This window comes from Acomys russatus, chromosome 24 (assembly GCF_903995435.1).
Source record: "Acomys russatus chromosome 24, mAcoRus1.1, whole genome shotgun sequence".
Classification (NCBI taxonomy): domain Eukaryota; kingdom Metazoa; phylum Chordata; class Mammalia; order Rodentia; family Muridae; genus Acomys; species Acomys russatus.
The window spans coordinates 13533938-13547579 of NC_067160.1; the positions used below are offsets into that span (position 1 = coordinate 13533938).

Sequence of the window (13642 nt, forward strand, 5' to 3'; positions counted from 1 at the left end):
TCTACACTAAGACAACATTACAAAACTGAATTGGGAAATTTTGAATCATACATAATTTGCTTATCAAATTTAAGTTCTTTAAGAGTAAAATGTGTTTGGACCAATAAATTGTTTTCTGCTGAGAATTTGAAGTCAAATTGATACGGCAGGTGACCTTAAAGCCTCTACTAAGGGGTCGCAGCTAGACATAAATTTAAAAATACAGATTGAATAATTAAAAAAGGAAAACCTGAGTGTGGAAAAAGTCCAGCTACTGGCTTGAAACTTCCAAAGTGTATCAAGGTAAAATCTGCATTTATATGTTGCCATTCTGATAAGTAACTGAAATGTGCAAGATTTGTTCCCCTTCCTTAAAAATTCAAGGAAAATTCTTGTGTTCATGTGGGCATGGAGACATTTGGCATAGTGCTCACTTTGACTTGCCTCACGAGACCCTCAGCATTTTATACTATTGAGTCATAGAAACAAATCAAAACTATACAAAGAAAAGGATCTGAATTCTCCTAAAATATATTGTCGGTTTCTCCCTGTACTTCATTAAGTACTTAGATGCACATGGTTTCAATTTTCCATTAAAAATTCTCATTTCCATATGATATCAAAGAGTGAGAAGGCTTTAAACTGAAAAATAAACATTCATAGACTGGAAGCCAAAACAATAATTAATGTCAGATGGTTAACTCCAATAAATCATTAGAATAAATTCTGTGAAATTACTGCAACTAAAAATGCCCTGTTGATATTACTGTAAGACATTTTGTGTCCCTGATAAGAAGCTGTGTTTAACCTCTTTATTGGCAATGTTCTAGAAAGCACAAATTTAACCTAAAAATGTAGTTCAGACTGGTCATTGTCCTCCAAAAAGTAATAAGTTTAAATTATAATCAGTTCCGTATTGTTTCAAACTCTAATAAATTTGATGATTAATGTGTCAAAAATTTGTTTGCTTTAAGAAGGAATTTAAAAATTTCTTATTTGACTTCAGTTAATAAATCTTCTTGTGGAAGTCTGGATGGTAGGTTTTCCTGAGGCTGGGTAAAACAATACAGACATCAAAGTTTACATGAAAAAGGGATGAGCCGGTTTCCTTGCCCAAAGGGGCTTCTCACACCTGTATTTCGATGATTACAGGTAGAACTCCCTGGCTCTAATTGTATAGTAAATACCATTTCCCAGACCCTAATGCTAGACAGACTGTTCAGGAGACGCCAGTCTGTGATTTAGCTGTCGCCAGACACCCCATGTTTTTGTGAGACCAGTTGTGATGATGATATGGTTATAGCCCATTGAAACTACTCTTGTCTAAATAGCAAATTTTAATTTGTAACAACATAGATGTATGAATGGTTCTATTTTATAGAACCAAATTTTTGTAGATTGTACGTATAGCTAATGATCTGGTCTGAGATTAGGATATGTGTGTTGGGGGAGGTGTCCAGATCTTGTGGAAGTTAGTGTAATTGTAGCTGAAAGATCAAAGACTGGGTAACTGAGTGATGTTCCAGAAGAGAATTTACCACATAGCCATTTTCTGTACAGTTTCTGCCGCCTGCTGTTCCTATTTTCCCTCAAGCTAGCCATTGACTACCCCCTGTGCATCCCTGCTCGTAAAACATGATTGAGGAAGTATTTGTCATGTATTTATGAGTGGGAAACGCTGTGTGATAGGGAGTGGCATCTACTGGAGCCAGAAAGATTGCCCCTTTCCCTCCTTCAGCCACTCTGCTGCGGCTTTAAACCCTCTGCGTGTGTGACATAGCCTTCATATTAAAGCACTGAAGGATGTGAACACTAGGTTTTCATCATTTATACTGCAAGCAGATGTAAATAGTTAAAAATCATTTTAACTTCTAAATCCATTTGCTTCTGTTAGCATCTTAGTTTTTGGTAATGTTTGTGTCTAAGCCCTATTTGCATCAGTTGCTCCTTCATCTCTCATGCCCACTCCCAAATTTTTTTTTTTTTTTTTTTTTTTTTTTTTAAGGTTAACATGTAGCAAATTAGGACTAATGCAGGAAGCAGTAATAAATATGCTCACAAAGGCTGGGAACTGCAAGGTGGTAAAGTATTTGGCTAACATGTACAAGGCCCTAGATTTAGTCGCCAGCACCAAAAGGAAAGTTACACACACATACACACACACACACACACCCTCCCTCTCTTCTCTCCCTCTCTCCCTTCCCTCCCTCCCTCCGTCCCTCCTGTGTTTTATCCTGATTGTAGAAACTATTTTCAGTGGTTAGAAAAGATGAGAAAAGGTCTGTGATCCCAAGAGGAAGACTGTTTTCTTCAGGTCACGTTTCTAGAGTGAGAAACATTTTGGCTACTGGCTAAAATTCACTTTAAATTTTTGTTTTTGAAAGTTGATAGAGATGAGGTAATGATAGATAATGGTTTACATTCAGAATTTTAGATTCACCAAGATAGGAAATACGTTTTCTTTGAGGTTGCCAAATACAAATAGACAAATAGCCAAAACACTATGAACATAATATTAATATAATTCCTGATTATTTTGTGGTTCTTCTTGCTGTGTGTAGTTTATTTTATGTGTGTAATAATATAAATGTAAAAATATAAAATATTTTTTAAAAGAAGCAGTTTGATAGATACAGCTGTTGTATACTAGAGGCATACTGACTTTTTCAGAGATCAAAGCTGGAGTAAGTCCACGCTTCCACCATGTTACCAGTGCTGAGTTCAGTAGTTCATTGATGGGTGATTAAGCCCTGGGGCCTGAAGAGAAGCTGATGCGCCAGCTAGGTTGGCCGCAGTTGAGTTATGATCAGATGACAGTAATCAAGATACTGTGACAGAATCTACCAAAACCACTAATGTTATTATAACAAATGAATGAATAAACTATGTAGAAATTTTTGTTGATTTTGGTGGTAGCTCATGATTTTTTTAACACTTCATTTTCTAAACATGATCAGTTGTTACAAGTAAGATTGTACACAGTGTTAATTTTCATTTTAGATTGCCTAGTGAGTCATGGTGTCAGCAGGTATGGGACATTCAAACTGTCAAACCACTGCTTAATTGGAGGTTTAAATTTCAATCTTTGCACTTTTGCTGCTCTGTTAGTAATATATGCTGTCCAATTATGGAACCAGTAGAACAAACTAATTTTAGATATTTTTTCCTTCTAAGAACTACCAATTATGTTTCGCTCATGTATGCTCTTGTCTTTACCTTTCTTTAAACTATTAATAAGAATAGTTGGGTTTTGTTGTTTATTTGTACTACATAGATAATCATTTAGAAATACAAATAAAATTTAAAACGTATACACTTCTTACATACATCTTGGTTAATAAGTGAGTCATTTTATTTTATTTTATATTTTGCTTTTCCAAGACAGGGTTTCTCTGTGTAACCTTGCCTGTCCTGGACTTGCTTTGTAGACGAGGCTGGCCTCGAACTCACAGCAATCCACCTGCCTCTGGGATTACAGCTTTGCATCACTGCACCTGGCTAAGTGAGTCATTTTAAATGATGGAGTTGTTTCAAGATTCATCGACAAATATTTGGAAATCTTTCAAGTTTTAGAACAATCATGGACTATGTCAAGTTCACCAAATACATTTTTAACTCAACAAAAATTTTATTATTAATCCTTATAGTATGATTCAAGCTTTTGGTTTTTGTTTTGTTTTGTGTTTTTGTTTTTGATGTTTTATGACAGGGTTTCTCTGTGTAGCTTGACTGTCCTGGAACTTGGTTGTGAGCCATGCTGGCCTCAAACTCGGAGATCCACCTACTTCTGATTAAAGGTGTGTGCTACCACACCTATCTTGATCAAGGTTTTATTCTGCCCAGCTTTCTGCGTTTGTTAGTTTTTCATATTTGTTTACATATCCAAAACTACCTTCAGATTGATACATATATTATGTGACCGGTATAGGGGGAAATTATGAAATAGACTTAATCTTTTCTTTACTAAATTATTTTTAATGTAAGCTTTATTTGTTTATTTGCATATATATGTACATGATGGGTGCCAGGCACGCTTGTGGCCGTCACAGGGCAGGTTGGAGAGTCGCTTCTCTCCCCCACTGTGTGGATCCTATGATAGAATTCACGATAGCACGCCTGGTGACAAGTGTCTTTACCCACTGAGCCATCTCACCAGCTCTGAATTATTTTTTTCACACGTGTTTTTCCATTTTAATATAGTTTTTATATAATAATATTTGTGAATTTCTGTTTTTGTTTTGTTTGGGGGTGTTGTTGTTGGTGGTGGTGGTGGTGTTTTATGAAGCCTAAATCGGCCTTAAACTTGAAGCAGTCCTCTTGCTCCAGCCTCTCAAGCACAGGAACTGTGTATGGGTGAGCCAAACTTCTCTTCAGTTTTCATTAAACGGTTTTTGGTTGTTCTTTTAGCAATTTCAAATTCTTTTCAAGAGGCACCAGTATACTAGCACACATCATCAAAGCGATAATTATGGATATGTATCTTTCTATAGAGAGAGAAGGATACTTCCCCACAGTAAATGCATATGTGGAAGCCTGCCTGTATTTTGTTCAATATGATCTATGGCTAATAATTTCTATTTGTGGGATAGTCATTAATTAAAAAAAACAGTACATTGGGAGCATCAGTTGTAATTTTCATAAGCACTATCTACTAACAGTGATTTCTGAGTGACAAAATCATCAAATGTATAGGATTAGTTTTTTCTATATAAACAGGAAACATTTCTTAATTTTTTCTAGCTTTAAGAAACTAAAAGGTTTAAGCCCTTTTTAAAGACAGCAAGTATTATATAGAATTCCCTCAAATGGTTTAAATAAATGTGCATTTCATCATATACCAATGGTTCTCAATTTTCCTAACACTGTGCCTTTAATACCATTCATCATGTTGTGGTGACCCTTAACCATAACATTATTTCATTGCTTCTTCATAACTGTAATTTTGCTACTGTTATGAATCATAATGTATATAGCTGTGTTTTCTGATGGTCGTAGGTGACCTCTGTGAAAGGGTCATTCAACCCCCAAAGGGGTCACAACCCAAAGGTTGAGAACCATTGTCATACATGGACATAATACCTGTGATCTAGAAAATGAGAGTCTTGTTTATAATTCTGCAGTGTTCTTCAAATTTCCAATGATTCATGTTCATGAAGAATTTCTCTGATGCCTTGTTCCTGCTCTAAAGAATAATTCAAGATAAACTCCTTAAAAGCCTGTGTGTCAGAGATTAATGACCTCAGATCTGACTTTGTTTCCAAAAGAATGAGTTAAGATGAGTTATAATCAAGAATGGGAATTCATGTGACAAGAGAGATGACTCGATGGTTAAGAGCACGGACTGCTTTTCAGAGGCCCTGGAGTTTGTTCCTAGTACCCATGTGGTGGCTTATGACCATCTGTAGCTCCATTCCCAGGGGGTACAACATTCTTTTGGCCTCTGTTGGCAATAGGCATGCACATGGTACATATATGCACACAGGCAAAACCCCATGCACATTAATAATAATAATAATAATAATAATAATAATAATAATAATAATAATAATAGAGAATATGACTAGCAGTTGGTAGAAAGTTCAGAAAATGTAAGGCATTGGAATTGAGACATAGCCTTGTGTAGGTAGAATGGCGTCTTGTGCAGCATACATTTTTGCCTGGGACAAGACAAAGGACACAGCTAATATAAACTCTATCAGTGTTTTGTCCATTATGCCCTGTCTGTACAACGAAGGACAAAGTATTCCTTCCTCTGACCCTGGCCCTGGGCTACGTGTTCTCTAGGCACAGAGCTGACATTTAGAGTTCACCAGACTTTGGAAGGCTAACCCAAAATGCTGGATATCATTAAAAACATTGTTTAGTAAGAAAAATGGACTCTCAGAAAGTCTGAAAATATGCTTTAATTGTAAACAAGGGAGTAGCTGTTACCAAGAAGTTTGGTTTATTTAAAAAAACAAAAAACAAAACAGGTGCCAGACACCTGTAATTCTAGCACTAGGGAGACAAGCAGGTGGATCTCTGTGTTAAAGGCCAGCCAGGCAACACAGGGAGACTGTCTCAAGAGGAAGAAAACGAAAAAGGAAATTGAGACACTAATATAACAACTACTCAGTAGTTTGTTGTGGTTGTGGTTGTTGTGTAGGGTTGGGTTCTGTTTGGTTGCTTGGTTGGTTTTTTTAACTCAGGCAAATTACATAAGCTTTCCTATAGAGAGCAGTTCATCTGATTGTTCATATAAAATGTATTCTATATAAACAGAATTCCCCATGCTTAATTATCATAGCTCAAAAGTAATCTTGTAGTAACAGGAAAAAGGATTTGTTTGTCCTGAATTAATTATCTTGTAGATACTGGATATGTTCCTTAGGGTTTTTTTGTTTTTTGTTTTTCTGTTGGATGAGTAAAGGAGCAACATGGATGCTGTGCCACTGTAGCTCCCTGAGCTCCCTGAGCTCCCTGACGGCCGAGTCTTCCCCACGGCCTGAGGGTTACTGTTTGTACTTTAGATGATTTATTGATGCTGCTTGGCTTCCATTCGTATAATTTTTGAAATTGTCATAGCATTGTTTTTATAAGCAAATTAGAAATGTGTTCTTTTTAGAGCCCTTTAGAAAGATCTCCATTAGTTTTTCTGCATATGTTTGTGGTGCGTGTTTACAGTGAAAGCAAAGAATGAAGGTACCAACCCGAGAGGGGTGCGTGAGGGGCTTGTCCCTTGTGCCACACCTTCCCGTGCTAGAATTTTCTATTTTCTTTCACTTTTGTTTAGCATGTGCTCTATCACTAAGCCTTATAGCCACTGAATTTTATGATTTTAAAATGAAATACTGTAAATTTACAAAATAAAAGATGCTCATGCAGATACCCAGTAGTCTTAATTTTCACATTCTGGTTTGTAAACAATTCCCCAAGTGGAACTTCATGGAATGCTCTGCGGGCTGAACACCCAACTTAGAAGCATCTTTTCTAGCCAGATTGGAAATAAGATCTTACTTTTCCACTAGAATCTCATTCTCCCTATCTCAGTTCTGGAAAATAAGAGGGTTTCCCTGCATCTTACCTGTGTCTTCTCATCTCCCTGGAAAGTGGGCAGTGGTTGATTGTGCTAGAATTGGGGGAATGTGTGTATGTGAAAATAAAACACACCTGTAGAATTGGCATATCTATATTTGAGACTGGTGCTACTACCTAAACTGTTGTGTTCTCTTACTTTTACGTTTCCAAGAAAGCATCTTCCCATTACAAACATTAATCTTATGATATGTACCATAAAGGCTTATTTAATTCACACTGTAGCAGATAGTTCAATTTAGTTGACACATACTTTGGTATTTGTGACCATTTTATTTTATACTTTTTTCTTTTCTTTCTTTTTATAGAGAAAATTTTTAATTATTATTTTTCTTTTTTTACATATACATTTGTATTATTACACATATATACAGTAAACTACCTACAGCAAGAAGAACTACGAAACCATCAGGAATTATATAAATGTTACATTCATCGTGTTTTGGCTGTTTGTATTTGGCAGCCTTGAAGAAAACATCTTTCCTATCTCGGTGCATCTAAAATTCTGAATGTAAATCAGTATCTATCATATCTCATCTTTATCAACTTAAAACATCTGTCTAGACCTAAAAACATCTTAACCCCTAAACAGCTAAGCTTAATTGTAAAACTAAACTATCTGGTCTCTAACCCCATCAGAGATTTGAGAAGGAATAAAATTAATTATCTGAGTAGACAGGAAGTACAGGTTAGCAGTTTCCAAAGTGAGAAGATGACAGACAGTTTGCTGCCTGAACAGTTCTGTGACCATTTTATTACCAGTTTTCCTGCTCAAAATATGTTCTGAGAGAATTGACATATAAACTTTGAGTACACCTTTATTTATAGTTGGGACTTTATATAGGTATCCATTCTGTCTTTTTAAAGATGCTTTATGGTAGCAAGAAAAATTAATTTCATAAAAAGTATCATTAAGAATATGTAGGAGCCGGGCGGTGGTGGCACACGCCTTTAATCCCAACACTCGGGAGGCAGAGACAGGCGGATCACTGTGAGTTCGAGGCCAGCCTGGTCTACAAAGTTAGTCCAGCCCAGCCAAGGCTACACAGAGAAACCCTGTCTGAAAAAACCAAAAACCAAAAGAAAAAAAAAATATTATATAGGGAAGTGGAGAGATGGCTCAGTGGTTTAGAGTGTTTGGTGCTTTTCCAGAGGGTCAGAGTTCAGTCCCTAATGAGGGAGGCCCCCAACTACTTGTAACTCCAACTCCTTTTCTAAGCAAGTAATTCTGTGTGTCTTACACCAGTATGGTTTATGAACAGAAAGGCCCCTTGTTTCCATGAGGGTATTGTCTCAGGGTTAGTGACATCCAACAAGACCTTAAGCATAATGTCAAGAAATCATTAGAATATTGAATAAAAGCAAAGCAGATAAGTGATGCCACTTTACCTAAGGTAGGTAGGGAAGGCCTCATGAAGTAAGGGGCACACTGAGAATCAGACCAGGAAGAGACAATGGGTGGAGTCAGCACAGGGACAAATTAAAGACAAGGAGGTTGAGTGGGAGACGGTGGTCAGTACAGCCATGGTGAGACTGGATTTTATTATGTGATGAAGCATCAAGAAACTACTTAAAAAGAACGTAGGGAATCTTATTTAAAGATACTGAAATTCAATACATTTTAAACATAGGCACTCTAAAATTTATTTCTTTGGTGTTTTTTTTTCTACATTTAATGTCATTGGCTAGCTTTTCCTAATCCAAACCAAAAGGCACTCAGTGGATCATCTTTGTTTAACTTCCTGCTGTGTGATGGGCACTTCAAGCTTAGAAATTGCTAAGATGTTAATAAAAAAGTTGTGAAGCTTATGTAAATAATAATATCATGCACATTTTACAGATAGGACAGTTGGAGAGATTACAGAATATGCCCAAATACTTGCCTATGTGTGTGACAAAATAGATCCAGCTGATTTGAATATTCATGCCTGTTTCATGTGTGATGCCTGGAAACCAAATGGCAACTACAGGATATGGTATGAGTTTCCACAAACCTGAGAACCGTGTGCTGCTCTTAGAATACACCTCTGTTGCTGTGGGCTCTGCCTGGCCTTGTAATTTTATTAGTTATATAATACCTTACTGTTAAGAGACAATAGCAGTATATTTTAGCATCCATTCTTAAGCATGTATTATAAAGTTTGGGTACAGAAAATTCTGTGGGCACTACTAAAAATTAGAGATCATATAAAATTGCCAAATCTAAAATAATTGGTATTGCCACAGTATAGACTTTCCCAAAATATAAAAGTCTAGCTTTTCTATATTGAGATGAGCATATTTTATAACAGAAAAAAAAAAAAAACTGGTGTTAATAATGGGCATATATACCAAAGTATGTCTGCTCTATATCGACAACCTTGCAAGTTAGATAAGCTTCTGTGGTGAGTCTTGAAGTGTAATGTTTTTTATAAGGAAATGCTTTCTAAATCACTTTAAAAAGCAAACATTTGACCCTTAAAAAAAAAAAGGCAAACCATTGTTAAAAACAATTCTTTGCTGCCAGATTGAGCAAGTTGTTTAAAAAGGAGAAAAATACCACAAAATACAGAGTTGTGGCAAATAATTTGTATGCCTAATGTTGGGCCGGGTGTGGATGTCTTTCCAGGGTACACTTAACTGTGTGCCACTTGCATTTGCGTCCCAACAACTTCATGCCGTAGGTACTATTGCCACTCACCTTTTGAAGAAGGAAAAGCATGCATAGGGAGATTGAGGTCGATGACTAGAGTTAGTAGCTAGCAAGCGGAGTCAGGCTTGATGCCTGAGTGGTTCATCTGCGGAGCCCACTGTGCTTTTCACTGCTGGGTCATCCAGCATCAGCGTCAGGTCACGGGGCCTAAGAAGTAGATCACGTGCCACGCACATTCCTCTACGACATGTTATGTCAGTAAAGCTTTATTTTTCTTAAACAGTTCACATGTTATACATATAGTTGAGGGCTGGAGACGTGGCTCAGCTGTTAAGAGCACTTGCTCTCCTCCAGGGGTCTCACATACAGTTCCCAGCTCCCATGTCTCCTGGTTTACAACCATTTATACTACAGATCCAGAAGCTCCAATGCCGCCACCTTCTTCTTTTTGCTTTTGTGGGCATCTGCACATACATGGTATATATACACACAGAGGTACATATACACATAAATTTTATATTTGAAAATTGTTAGATTAAAAATGTACCATCATATAATTGGGGAATGCCAACTGAAACTAACATAAAAATGTATCTTTATATTTATGGACTTAACCCTGAAACTCTTTTCTCAATTTAACAGCCTTTACAGGGACCATCGTTAAAATACTTTATCTGTTTTTACATAGGAAATATATGTTTACTTGCTTTTTAAGACATCAGCTTTGAGGCTTTAAAGTTGGCTCAGTGGTTAAGAGTACTTACTGCTCTTGCAGAGGACCTGAGTTCGGTTCCTAGCACCTAAGTGACATGGCAGCTTATAATTGTCTGTGAGTCCAGTCCCAGGGTGTCCAGTGCTCACTCCTGAGCTCTGTGAACACCAGACGTAAGCATGGTGCACGGATGTACTGGCAAACAAAACACTGGTACACAATAAATAAATAAATAAGCAAACAAACAAACAAACAAACAAATAAATCTTTTTTTTAAAGGACAGCTACTTTTCCAAACACCAGTTTGTTTGTTTGATTTCTGTTCTTGGAGAGCAAACCGAGGCCTCAGGGATGCTAGCAAGTCTTCTACCACTGAACCACACTGCACGCTCACATGTGTTTTAACCACATGCTAATTTACTATATTCATTACATTTTCAATAAGGATTTGTTTTTATATTTTATTTTTGAGATTATGATATAATTACATCATTTACCCTTTCCTCCTTTCAAACTTTACCATATATCCCTCCTTGCTCTCTTTTAAATCATGGCCTCACTTTTTCATTTTTCATTAATTGTTATATACGTGTGTGTGTGTGTGTGTGTGTACATTCCTAAATACAGCCTGTTCCGTCTGTATAATGTAACTTCTAGGGGTGTTTTCTGAGCTGAGTGTTTGGTGCTGGATGACCAACCATTGCCATGCTTCTCCCTGGGAAGGCCAGCTTTCCTATTCTGGGCATTCGTAAGGGTTTGCTTTTGAGAACTGCTTTAAAAATAGAGATGTGAGTCTCTGTGTTTGTGCGTCTCTTTTACTAAGTACAAGTGTGCTGCTCTAGCGAATTACTATTTTAGTACATAGCAGTGTAATATGAAGAGCTTTACATGTGTGTGTACATATATGTATACATATATACACACATATATGTGTGCATGTGTATATACAGGTCTTTGGGAGAAACAACTACCATAAATTAGATGCTTTGTATGTACCTGATTTGGGGCATTTAAATCTGCTCTGTGTTGTGTTTAATCTTTCCAACAGCCTCGGAAGACAAAGTATAGGCTGTTTAGTGAGGCCAACTCAGGCTTAGAGAAGTAAAATAAGAAATCTAGTTAAATATTTGGAAAAATTCTTTTAGTTTAAACTCATAAGAGAAAGTATAAAATGTTTTTGCATTATAGCACATTTTAATTCAGTGAAAAGCATGAAAAGAATTTATTTGTGGCTTATTTCCTAGTGAAAATTATTTTTAAAGAACTCAATACCTGCCAAAAGAACAGAAATAATTGCAAAATTTAGAAAGACATGACAATACAATTTGATTTTCTTCCTTATAGCCCTTGGTTTCATCTGTCAGAATGTTTCCCTTAAAGATCTATGATGATTAAATAAAATGCTATGTACATATGTACTAAGTTGGATTATTCTATGATAGACTAGGTTCATTTTAAGTGTGATTTTATGTAATTGTTCTAATTCTATAAGAAAAGTGTGTGTGTGTGTCTGTGTGTGTGTGTGTGTGTGTGTGTGTGTGTGTGTGTGTGTGTGTGTAGACTAATTACTTAGTGCCCAGAGCTGTCATCATGTAGTAAATTATCTTAATCTAGTTCTTGCTTATGTAGAATACTAAGCTGTGTCTTACTGTCCAGGACTTAGTCTATTCAGGACTTAGATGGACTGGTAGCCCCTTAGAAAATCTTGCTGTGTCTCCTCTTTCACTGGTTAAGACTTGTCCCACACCTTTCTAACCAAATGAAGTTTTGGATCTCTGCCCTGTATATTTTTAGTCAGTAGTTATGTTATAGTACTGTATAACTTTAAGTAAATCACTTAATATATTAAATAACCAAGTTATATTACAAGACAATTCTTAAATAGAGACTGGAAAAGAAAAATCTGTAAGAATACTTTCATCATTTGGAAATGAGTTCCCCCCCCCAAAAAATATATTTTAAAGAGTTATATATAACAGTTTGTACAATGATCTCTTATATCGTAGAACTTTAAGTTAATTCAGGCCAGATCTATAACAAAGACAAAAGAGAGCAGAACAAGAGAATAAAGTGATAGCAACCATTTGTTTTCTTTTCTATATTCAGAGATAACATGTGGTTGTCTGAATCAGGGGCTTTTAAAGACTATTATAATACAGATGCAAAGCCATAGCTGAGTAAATAAAGCTTTTGAACTGATGATGATTTAGGAATTATGTGTTCTTTTAATTATGCAAAGAATGATTATTATATTGCTAGGGTATTTTATTTTACATGTTATTAATTTAAATATGTATGGATTGCCAAGTATTTATATTTCACTGTGACTTGTTATTACTTGGACACTTAGAACATATAGCTTTGAGACTACAGAATATTTTGTAAGATTTATAAGCTTGGGAAAGTGAAACAAAAGGAACAGCGAAGCTAGTCAGCATTCTTACCCATGTGCAGGAGGTGTGCACATGGCTTTGCTAGGAAGACTTGCTTTCTTACAGTGTATCATTTAGGGACTTTTTCCCCTATGAAATATTTAATAGTTATGGTTTGCAGTTTTATAGTTTATTTTAGCGCCCTATTGACATTAAGGGTTACTGATTGTTGTATTAGTAGTTCCTGACAAACAGAAATTATTTTATATTCTAACCCATTTCTGACAGAAGATATAAAGTTTTGACAAATACATGTGGCACAGCAAGTGTCCAATTCTAAAGAGCAAAATAAATGCAAACCACCATTATGGGGAACACAAACAGCCTGAAAGCAAGTTATCAGCAAGCAAATAATTGTTGAACTGTTATGAATGGAGTAGGATGTTGGAATGGGGCATGATTGGCTGATGTTACATGTGTCCTTGATTACCTTCCTTGTGCTTTTATCCTAATAAGTGACATTCTTTGTATTCCCTGGGATGGCTAGACAGTCTGACACTGAAGAAGAATAAATATTTCATGTGGTACACATTAAGCTGTCATCCAAGACAGCATTTATAAAAAGTAACTGGAGAAATTCATAAGACATTCTGCAGTGCTACAGTTTCCTGGCTCCAGTCATAATTGTCGAAGTTCCTGACACATCCAGGTCTTGAGAAATGATTTAGGTTTACAGCGGCTTGGCGCATGAATAAAACTACCATGGATTTGTGTTCTCATACTGCCTTAGGGTGTTAAGTCCCAGAATGGCATGTTTTCTGATCATTTTTATTTTAGGAAATGTCTCTATACTGGTCCTAGTACCCTGTACTA

General features: G+C 36.2%; 1 protein-coding gene across 1 annotated transcript in view; it reads left to right on the forward strand.

Annotated features, from left to right (window-relative positions):
- The window catches only part of Ola1 (Obg like ATPase 1), a 112134-nt gene that overhangs the window by 67834 nt on the left and 30658 nt on the right, over window positions 1–13642 (forward strand). The window lies entirely within an intron of this gene.